The 10,000-nt window shown below is 30.1% G+C and overlaps 5 non-coding genes across 5 annotated transcripts in view; all 5 read left to right on the top strand.

The window, feature by feature from the left end:
* LOC145848320 (U2 spliceosomal RNA) overlaps positions 1 to 70 on the top strand; it is a 196-nt gene extending 126 nt beyond the window's left edge. Inside the window, exon 1 of the small nuclear RNA XR_014371879.1 lies at positions 1 to 70. This exon is cut by the window's left edge and continues 126 nt beyond it. This is a non-coding gene — a small nuclear RNA (U2 spliceosomal RNA).
* Positions 71 to 151: 81 nt separating this feature from the next.
* On the top strand, positions 152 to 266 carry LOC145848322 (U5 spliceosomal RNA). The gene has a single exon (XR_014371881.1). It is a non-coding gene; the product is annotated as a U5 spliceosomal RNA (small nuclear RNA).
* A 1,717-nt stretch (positions 267 to 1,983) lies between these two features.
* On the top strand, positions 1,984 to 2,102 carry LOC145848317 (5S ribosomal RNA). The gene has a single exon (XR_014371876.1). It is a non-coding gene; the product is annotated as a 5S ribosomal RNA (ribosomal RNA).
* Positions 2,103 to 4,744: 2,642 nt separating this feature from the next.
* Positions 4,745 to 4,863, top strand: LOC145848328 (5S ribosomal RNA). Its single transcript, XR_014371885.1, has one exon. It is a non-coding gene; the product is annotated as a 5S ribosomal RNA (ribosomal RNA).
* A 3,650-nt stretch (positions 4,864 to 8,513) lies between these two features.
* LOC145848326 (small subunit ribosomal RNA) overlaps positions 8,514 to 10,000 on the top strand; it is a 1,808-nt gene continuing 321 nt past the window's right edge. The window contains exon 1 of the ribosomal RNA XR_014371883.1: positions 8,514 to 10,000. This exon is cut by the window's right edge and continues 321 nt beyond it. This is a non-coding gene — a ribosomal RNA (small subunit ribosomal RNA).

Here is a 10,000-nt window from a genome sequence, read left to right on the forward strand (position 1 = left end):
GACAATTTATTGTCCTGCTCGTCAAGAGTCGGTCCGGTATTGCAGTACCTCCGGAATCGGCTCGCCTCCCCTCTGGGGGAGTTTGTATACATTTATTCACAACCTGTAGCATGGTAAAGCCCATAGAAAAAGCCTTGGCAACCGTTGCTAATCACTCTGGCTTCAGTTCAGTACACGAATGAATCTTTCGCCTTTTACTAAAGATTTCCGTGGACAGGAGCAATTTCAATGAGTCTTAACAGACTTTTTTTCGGCTGTCGACAGTCTTCTGACATCGGCAGCTTGCATACTATTTATCATACAAAAACATGGCTTCAAGAAGAATTATTTTCCGGTTTTTCTTAACTTCCTATGTGACAAAGAAAATTTCATAAAGAATTTTCGTAGGTTTTTTCACAGAATATGTTATTTTCATTTTAGTTGATGTTTTTATTTTGTGTTTTATTTTTTAATGTACTTATTGGGTGCTGAAAGAGCCATAAAAACCTCATAATCGAACAATCTACCGAAATATTAATAATATTGAAAATTTAAATTTCGAAATAACCTACCTACGGTTAATCTACACGCGTTTAGAAGCCGTAAAAAATATTTTCGACTTTGTAATGGACCAAACAAAAAATATAGAAAAAATTATCGAAAAAAAAATCTTTTAAAACTTACCTTACGTTAGTCCTTATGCGTTGCGAAGCTCAAAAAAAATATTTTCGACCTTATAATAGAACAAACAAAGAAAATAGAAAAATTTTCCAAAAAAATAAAAAGTCGAAATTCGAAAAAAGAAGAAAAGTGGTCCTTTTCTAGGAGTTTTTTATTCCCAAAAAATGGGTCGATGTCCCCGTAACCCCTAAAAAAAGGGGGTCGAAATAACATTTTTTCATCATGCTTCAAATGGGCTGAAAAATTTTTTACGGGGTCTCTGGACCAAACAAAAACGATCTGTCGAGTCAGAATTCCGAAAATCGAAAATTCCCGAAATTTCTGTACTTAAGAGGCGGGGCGCCCACTATCGACAAAAGTGTGCCAAAACCCACAAACGTTGTGTTACGCGCGCTAAGATAAATACAAGCCTGATTGCTGAAAATGTATTCTATTTGAATAAGGTAAGTATCAACACCAAGGAAGTAATTCCTTTATTATAAACTCATACTCTGACATTGCGCTAATATTGCTCGTGAATTGTTATTTAGTTTAAAAATATAATTTATATTACTTTTATTTTATTTTAATTCTATATAATAACTATTTTATATTTTTATTAAAAAATTTCTTGTTTAGTTTCTAAGCAACCACAGTTACGTTTATATGTTTAATTCTATTGTATTCTATATTTATCGATAATTTAATAAATGTTTTAAAAGACTATTCTGGTTTTCCACGCTCTCTTCAAAAATGTGAGTTCTTTTAATTCTTCCGCTTAATTATTCATTTTAAAGTAAAACAACTAGTTATACATATTATTATATTATAATGTATGTGTATTATATACTATTATTTTATAACATAAACATAGTTGAGTTATTGAATTAAACGTCAAATATTTTATTACCTAAAATTAAGTTAATCGTAAAATCTGATGTAGTATGAGATATTCTTTAGAAACTAACTATAAATATTCTTGAAGTAAAACAATACCATCTATAAATAGAACAATGAGAAATAGTAAAACAAACTAAACACAACATGTTTATTTTAACAATATTTTTTATTTAGTTTAATCACTTAATAAACTTTACTTCTAATTATCATAGTATTTAATATAGAATATAGTTAACAATCTTTTAAACAAAGTCTTAAATAAAGTTACAGGGAGTAATTGTAATTAAAACACCAAAAAAATAGGTTTTAATAAAAAAAATACTTACATCAAGTTAAAACTTTATAAGGATTAATTTTAAAATATCAAATTGATTGTAAATCAAGTGCAAATAGGTTTTTTAAACAAACCGAAGGGTTTATAAAGGCTTGTAAACGCTCTCAAACGCCTACGACCATACCACACTGAGCACACCCCATCTCGTCCGATCTGGGAAGTTAAGCAGTGTCGGGCGTGGTTAGTACTTAGATGGGTGACCGCTTGGGAATACCACGTGCCGTAGGCTTTTGCTTTTTGAATTCATCTTTTTTGTACTATTTTTCTTTCTGACCTATTTATACTTATTACTCGTTTATTTACATTTCTTTAACGCTTAAAAGAAAAGTAAATTCTAGTTATTAGCAAATAAAAACTCAAGCCAATCAGATAACGTTATTTGCTGTTTAAACCAATTAGAGCGCTAAAAAAGTGGTTTGACCAGTTTGAGATATCGAAAAAATAATGGCACCATCTTGTAGAGTACAATTTTCTGAGTTGAAATTAATACAATTAGTCTTTTATACTAAAACTTTAAAGTTTTTTTGTCCAAAAACAAATAAAAGCGTGGCTACTTGAAAAATCAAACGAAAATAAATTTTGCACTTTTGTATTGTGAGTCATAATAAGTTATTTACTGTTACCAACAGATACTAGCAAAAGCTTTTTAAAGTTTTGTATTAACTTAATGTATTTGTAATTACTTTTACTTAATAGAAACTATTGAATTACGTTTACTTAGTTTACTTTTGTATGTGTATTAAATATATAGCAATTTTGTTTGAACTTAAATAAGGACTATTAAACTATTAAAAGAAAACTATCAAAGTTTACTAACTCAAAAGCTAAATCTTAGTTTTATTGTTATAAACATTTATGTTGTAATTTACTAATAACTAAATGAGTTTATTTCAAACAAAAAGAATTAAATAATGTTATGTTATGTCAAGCCTACTATATGAGGTATATAGGTATATAAGGTATACAAGCTTATGTTTGAAAATTATAATAATAAAAATAAAAATAAATATTTAGTTGGTAAAATTTGTATGTTTTAATATGCTTTGAAATTAGAGTTAGTATAGAAGTTTTTTTTTAAATATAATAAATATAAATTTAGTAACTGTTAGTTTTATACTTTAATAAAAGAAATATGGTTAACAAGTAAGTTAAAAATGAAAGAAGCATAAAAAAACACACTAATTAACTGCTTATTCAATAGTTTGATTATTTAATTATTTTTCTGTTATATAGTTTAATCGTATTGTATAAAAAATACAGAGGTTTAAAGTAAGTTTGAATAAAAATAAAACAAAACATATAAAATAAGCATTAGTTCAAATACATAGTTTTTTTTTTCTAAGAAAATTTAATTCTTTAATAATAAGTAGTAATTTAAATAAAAAATAATACAAATAAAGTTGTACAATATATATACAATAGTTTGTCAAACTAGGCAAACACTACTAGGCAAAAAACAAACTAGGCAAAAAACCTACAAAGTAGGCCACCACTACAATCCAATGTTCCAACTGGAAATTCAATGAGATCGTTACTGTACTTGTGATGAACGTTGATAATCCCCAAGATTGTAAGTCGAAGGCCTTACCCAACCTAACCAGCGCACTGGTTTTCTTACAACTGAATTAATCAACATTTAATATTGAATATAATCATTATTGATAGATAGAGGAATGTTGACAATCAACAACAGATTGTAGGTCAAAGGCATTACTCGACCCAAGTACCCACAACCTAGATTGAACAACATTTATTAGATAGATTTGTTTATTGATAGATAGAGGAATATTGTCAATCCACAACAGATTGTAAGTCAAAGGCATTACTCGACCCAAGTACCCACAACCTAGATTGAACAACATTTGTTAGATAGATTAGTTAGATAGATAAATAGTACAGTATAATCTCAAAGAATTTGAAGCCCGAACATTGAACGATAGTGGTGTTTCGTGACGACTAGCGGGATTCGATCTCTCAACCTTCTGCTTATGAGTCAGCTGATAAGACCACTGACCCACCGCGCCACGACAAAGATAAAGAAATATTTTGCTATATAAATAGGTTGATTTTTCAGTGAACTTCAAGTGTCAATTTTTCAGTGTCAATTACAGTGAACTTCAAGTAAGATATACAACAGTATATATATTTCCGAGTCTGACTTTGAGTACTTTTTATATATTATTAACAAGATTTTTTAGGAGTAATATCTGTTTAGTTCTTTAATATATCTTTAAAATAATAATATTTTTTAAGGTGTTTAAAACTTTTAGAAGCTGTATGTAATGTCTTTTAGTTTAATAGTTCTTTAAATTAGTAAAAAAAAAATAAGCATGGTTGAGTTATCAAATTAAACAAAATAGAACGTCAAGTATTTAATTACTAAAATTAATTTAATTAAAAAAAAATCTCAGGTAATCTAAAATGTCAGGAATTATTTAAAAATAAATATAAATTTAAAACTTATTATATTGAAAAGATTGATGAATAATACTCTTGAATGTATGAAATGTTTGTATTTGTAATGCAATAACATAAATGGATAGATCAATGACAAATTGTAAACATATTGTATTATTTTATTTTACGATTTTATTTTATTTATTTAATAATTCAATAAACTTTACTTCTACTTGTCCTGGTCTTAGGTAATTTATAGATAACAATAATTTAAACAAACACTTTTGTACAGTTACAATACAGTTTTAGTACAGTTTGGGAGTAACTGTTGATTAAAAAAACAAAAAAAAAGTTAATTCAGGTTAAAATTTTATAAGGAATAATTTTAAAATATCAAATCGATTGTAAATCAAGTGCAAATAGGTTTTTTAAACAAACCGAAGGGTTTATAAAGGCTTGTAAACGCTTTCAAACGCCTACGACCATACCACACTGAGCACACCCCATCTCGTCCGATCTGGGAAGTTAAGCAGTGTCGGGCGTGGTTAGTACTTAGATGGGTGACCGCTTGGGAATACCACGTGCCGTAGGCTTTTGCTTTTTGAATTCATCTTTTTTGTACTATTTTTCTTTCTGACCTATTTATACTTATTACTCGTTTATTTACATTTCTTTAACGCTTAAAAGAAAAGTAAATTCTAGTTATTAGCAAATAAAAACTCAAGCCAATCAGATAACGTTATTTGCTGTTTAAACCAATTAGAGCGCTAAAAAAGTGGTTTGACCAGTTTGAGATATCGAAAAAATAATGGCACCATCTTGTAGAGTACAATTTTCTGAGTTAAAATTAATACAATTAGTCTTTTATACTAAAACTTTAAAGTCTTTTTGTCCACAAACAAATAAAAGCGTGGCTACTTGAAAAATCAAACGAAAATAAATTTTGCACTTTTGTATTGTGAGTCATAATAAGTTATTTACTGTTACCAACAGATACTAGCAAAAGCTTTTTAAAGTTTTGTATTAACTTAATGTATTTGTACTTAGTTTAAATTAATAGAGTTTATTTGGTTTACTTTATTATGTGTATTGAATGTGCTAGTATCTAAAAATAAATACAACTAAAACAAAACAAACAAGGAGAGTACTTGAATAGAACCAACACAATTTACAGACCAGTTGTGTACTAAATTTAAAGAAATTCTGAATAGTGAATATGCAATTATTATTATAAGTTCAAAATTCACTTTAATTTAAATTAATGTATTTTGTAAATTGGTTTTATTTAATAGATAGTAGTGAATTACTTTATTTAATTTACTTTAGTATGTGTTGTATAACTTAATTTAAACCAGAAGCAAAACGGGATTATACTTTCAATAAACTACACAATTTACAGACCAGTTGTGTACTAAATAAAAAGCTATTGTGAATAGTGAATATGCAATTATTATTATAAGTTTATAAGTTCACAGTTTACAAAAGCTTTACAATTTAGTTATTATTTTGTTCATATTTGCATATCTAATTTATGAAAAGTTAGTGTTATGTGTTTTGGCTTTTTAATTTCTTTATTTGTACAACTGTTAGTTTTATATTCTAAAGAAACATTTTTAAATAAATATGTTTAACAAGTAACTTAAAAATAGAAGAAATATATTGTATATATTGAACTATTTATATTTATTCTAGCTATTTGCTTAGTGTATTTATTAATGTGATTATTTTATTTTGTTGTTTGTCTTATAGTTTAATCGTATTGTGTTGAAATATATATAACAAATACAGAGGTTTAAAGTAAGTTTAAATGAAAATAAAATAAGACATATAGTTGAAATATAAGTTTAAAAAAATATTTTTTTTTATTTCTTTGTTTGTTTGATTGTTTGTTTATTATATAATCGCGACGTTTCATTTTATTACTTTTAAGCATACTAAATATAATAATAGGTATAGTTAGAGGAAAAATTCAATTAGTTTCTAATGTAATAAAAAAGTTTATTTCCACAAATAAATAAATACCTGAAAAATCAAATGAAAAATAAATTTCGCACTCTTGTATTGTGAGTCATAATAGGTTATTTACTGTTACCAACAGATACAAGCGAAGGCTTTTTAAAGTTCTTGTATTTGTATTGTTATTTGTACTTAGTTTTATTAAAATGACAGTATTGATGGTTACGTTTATTAAGTATGTTTATTTAACGTTATGTAACTCAAGTAAAACCAGAAGCAAATAAGGAGACTACTTTCAATAAACTACACAATTTACATACCAATTGTATACTAAACTTAAAGCTATTCTATTCTATTTTATTCTTGATAGTTATTTTAAAGTTATTAAATTATACAAATGTATTTTGTAAAGTAGTTTTATAAAGTTACTATAGTTTATTTAACTTACTATAGTATGTGTTATATAACTTTAATTAAACTAGAAGCAAAAAGGGAGACTACTTTAAATAAACTACACAATTTATTGTTATATATAACTCTAATAAAACCAGAAGCAAAAAGGGAGACTACTTTAAATGAACTACACAAATTAAAATTATATTATTATTTATAAATCAATCGTGTTGTGTTTCAAAATAAATTTTTCAAATAATGTTTTACAAGTATTTATCAGTTATTTAGTTTTCTTTTTATAGTTTAGCCGTATTGTTTTATTTATTTGTTATTATCTTTATTTAATTGTTTGCTTATTATATTTATCGCCATGTGCTTAAAAAATAAAACAACTATATAGATTTAAAAAGTAAGTTTAAATAAAAATAAAATGAAACATATAAAATAAGTTTATGATTTTTTTTTCATTATTATTATTTTTATTTCATTGTTTGTTTATTATATCTATCGCGATGTGCTTAAAAAATAAAACAACTATAAAGGTTTAAAAAGTAATTTTAAATAAAGATAAAATGAAACATATAAAATAAGCTTATGTTTGATTTTTTATTTTATTTTTATTTAATTGTTTGCTTATTATATTTATCGCGATGTGCTTAAAAGAATAGAACAAATACAAAGGTTTAAGTTGTAAGTTTTAAATAAAATAAAATGAAACATACAAAATAAGCTTATGATTTATTATTATTATTATTATTATTATTTTTATTTCATTGTTTGTTTATTATATCTATCGCGATGTGCTTAAAAAATAAAACAATTATAAAGGTTTAAAAGGAAGTTTAAATAAAGATAAAATGAAACATATAAAATAAGCTTTTGTTTGATTTTTTTATTTTATTTTTATTTATTTTTATTTAATTGTTTGTTTATTATATTTATCGCGATCTGCTTAAAAAAATAAAACGAGTATTAAGGTTTGAAAGGTAAGTTTAAATAAAAATAAAATGAAACATATAAAATAAGCATATGTTTTTTTTTTTTTTTTTATTATTATTATTATTTTCATTCAATTTTTTGTTTATTATATTTATCGCAATGTGCTTAAAACGATAAAACAAGTATAAAGATTTAAAAAGTAAGTTTAAATAAAAAATAATACAAATAAAGTTTATTTATAATAAACAAACATATTTAAAACATTAAAAAAAGTAGTTTATATATATTATTTTTTATTTATTTCTTTTAAACATATTAAATAAAGTATAAAAAAAGTATTAAAACATTTAAACGTAGCATAAATAAGCTTAAAACATTAAAATAATTGAAAAGAAACAAACAAATTGAAAAAAATCGGCAAAAAAAGTTCAACAGCAACATTTGAGCATCATACACGTATGCATTACTTTACACTAGTGAGAGAGACGTGTTTGTGCGTTCGGTCGACTTGGCGAGAAAGCGGGCTTAAAGCATTACTGTTTAGCACCCGAGGCGCGGCTATTGCAGCGGCGGCGAACGTGCTATGTAAACGCATTGGAGCAGCGTATGAAAAACTACAAGCGTCCAGCGGCGGTAGGCTTATAGCTTTGCGAAGTCGTCGAGACGAGTAGCCGACGCAGGCAGGCACGGCTCGAGGCGGGTAACTGCAGCAGACAGATGGCGTGTTGCTGCTGACGAGTTAACCGGCAGAAGGCAAACGGTTGGTCGGGAGAAAGAACAGTCAGTTGTATAGCTGCATGCTGCAGTCGACGCGGGCTGGCGCTTTAAACAGCAAAAGGCCGGCGCCGACTTTCAGTAACGTTCGCAAGGCTTTTAAGCCGAGTGATAGAAAAGGTCTGTATTTATACAGTAAAAACGCTCAGTCGAGCAACGGGTTTAAACGCCCTCGGATAGTTATCTGGTTGATCCTGCCAGTAGTCATATGCTTGTCTCAAAGATTAAGCCATGCAAGTGTAAGTACGAGCTCACGTACAGTGAAACTGCGAATGGCTCATTAAATCAGTTATGGTTCATTTGATTGTACGCTTTTACATGGATAACTGTGGCAATTCTAGAGCTAATACATGCGTAAAGCGCCGAACTGACGTGAGGCGCGCATTTATCAGACCAAAACTAACCGGCTTTCGGGTCGTTACAATGGTGACTCTGGATAAGCTTGCGGATCGCACGGCCTAGTGCTGGCGACATCTCATTAAAGCAACTGCCCTATCAACTATCGTCGGTACGGTATCGGCCTACCGAGGTTGTAACGGGTGACGGAGAATCAGGGTTCGATTCCGGAGAGGGAGCCTGAGAAACGGCTACCACATCCAAGGAAGGCAGCAGGCGCGCAAATTACCCATTCCCGGCTCGGGGAGGTAGTGACGAAAAATAACAATGCAGACCTCGTACGAGGTCCTGCAATTGGAATGAGTACACTTTAAACTTTTTAACGAGTATCCATTGGAGGGCAAGTCTGGTGCCAGCAGCCGCGGTAATTCCAGCTCCAAAAGTGTATATTTAAGTTGTTGCGGTTGAAAAGCTCGTAGTTGGATATAGGGACGGCGAGGTTGGTCGGTCGAAAGGCTAGCACTGGCCTCGTTGTTCTTGTTGGTCGGTGCCTTCGCGGTGCTCTTAACTGAGTGTTGCGGTGGTCCGGCAAGTTTACCTTGAAAAAATTAGAGTGTTCAAAGCAGGCTTTACGCTTGTATAATGTTGCATGGAATAATGGAATAGGACCTCGGTTCTATTTTGTTGGTTTTCGGAGCACGAGGTAATGATTAATAGGAACGGACGGGGGCATCCGTACTGTGCCGTTAGAGGTGAAATTCTTGGATCGGCGCAAGACGAACGACTGCGAAAGCATTTGCCAAGAATGTTTTCTTTAATCAAGAGCGAAAGTCAGAGGTTCGAAGACGATCAGATACCGTCCTAGTTCTGACCTTAAACGATGCCGACTAGCGATCGGGCAGTGTCGAACTTAAGAACTGTCCGGCAGCTTCCGGGAAACCAAAGTCTTTGGGTTCCGGGGGAAGTATGGTTGCAAAGCTGAAACTTAAAGGAATTGACGGAAGGGCACCACCAGGAGTGGAGCCTGCGGCTTAATTTGACTCAACACGGGAAATCTCACCCGGCCCGGACACAGCGAGGATTGACAGATTGAGAGCTCTTTCTTGATTCTGTGGGTGGTGGTGCATGGCCGTTCTTAGTTGGTGGAGCGATTTGTCTGGTTAATTCCGATAACGAACGAGACTCTTACTTGCTAAATAGCTGCTCGACCCATTGGGTCGGAGACAACTTCTTAGAGGGACTAGTGGCGTTTAGCCACACGAGATTGAGCAATAACAGGTCTGTGATGCCCTTAGATGTTCGGGGCCGCACGCGCGCTACACTGACCGGATC

The sequence above is a fragment of the Thalia democratica genome, unplaced genomic scaffold (genome assembly GCF_965202585.1).
Source record: "Thalia democratica unplaced genomic scaffold, ktThaDemo2.hap1.1 HAP1_SCAFFOLD_1332, whole genome shotgun sequence".
In the NCBI taxonomy this organism is placed as follows: domain Eukaryota; kingdom Metazoa; phylum Chordata; class Thaliacea; order Salpida; family Salpidae; genus Thalia; species Thalia democratica.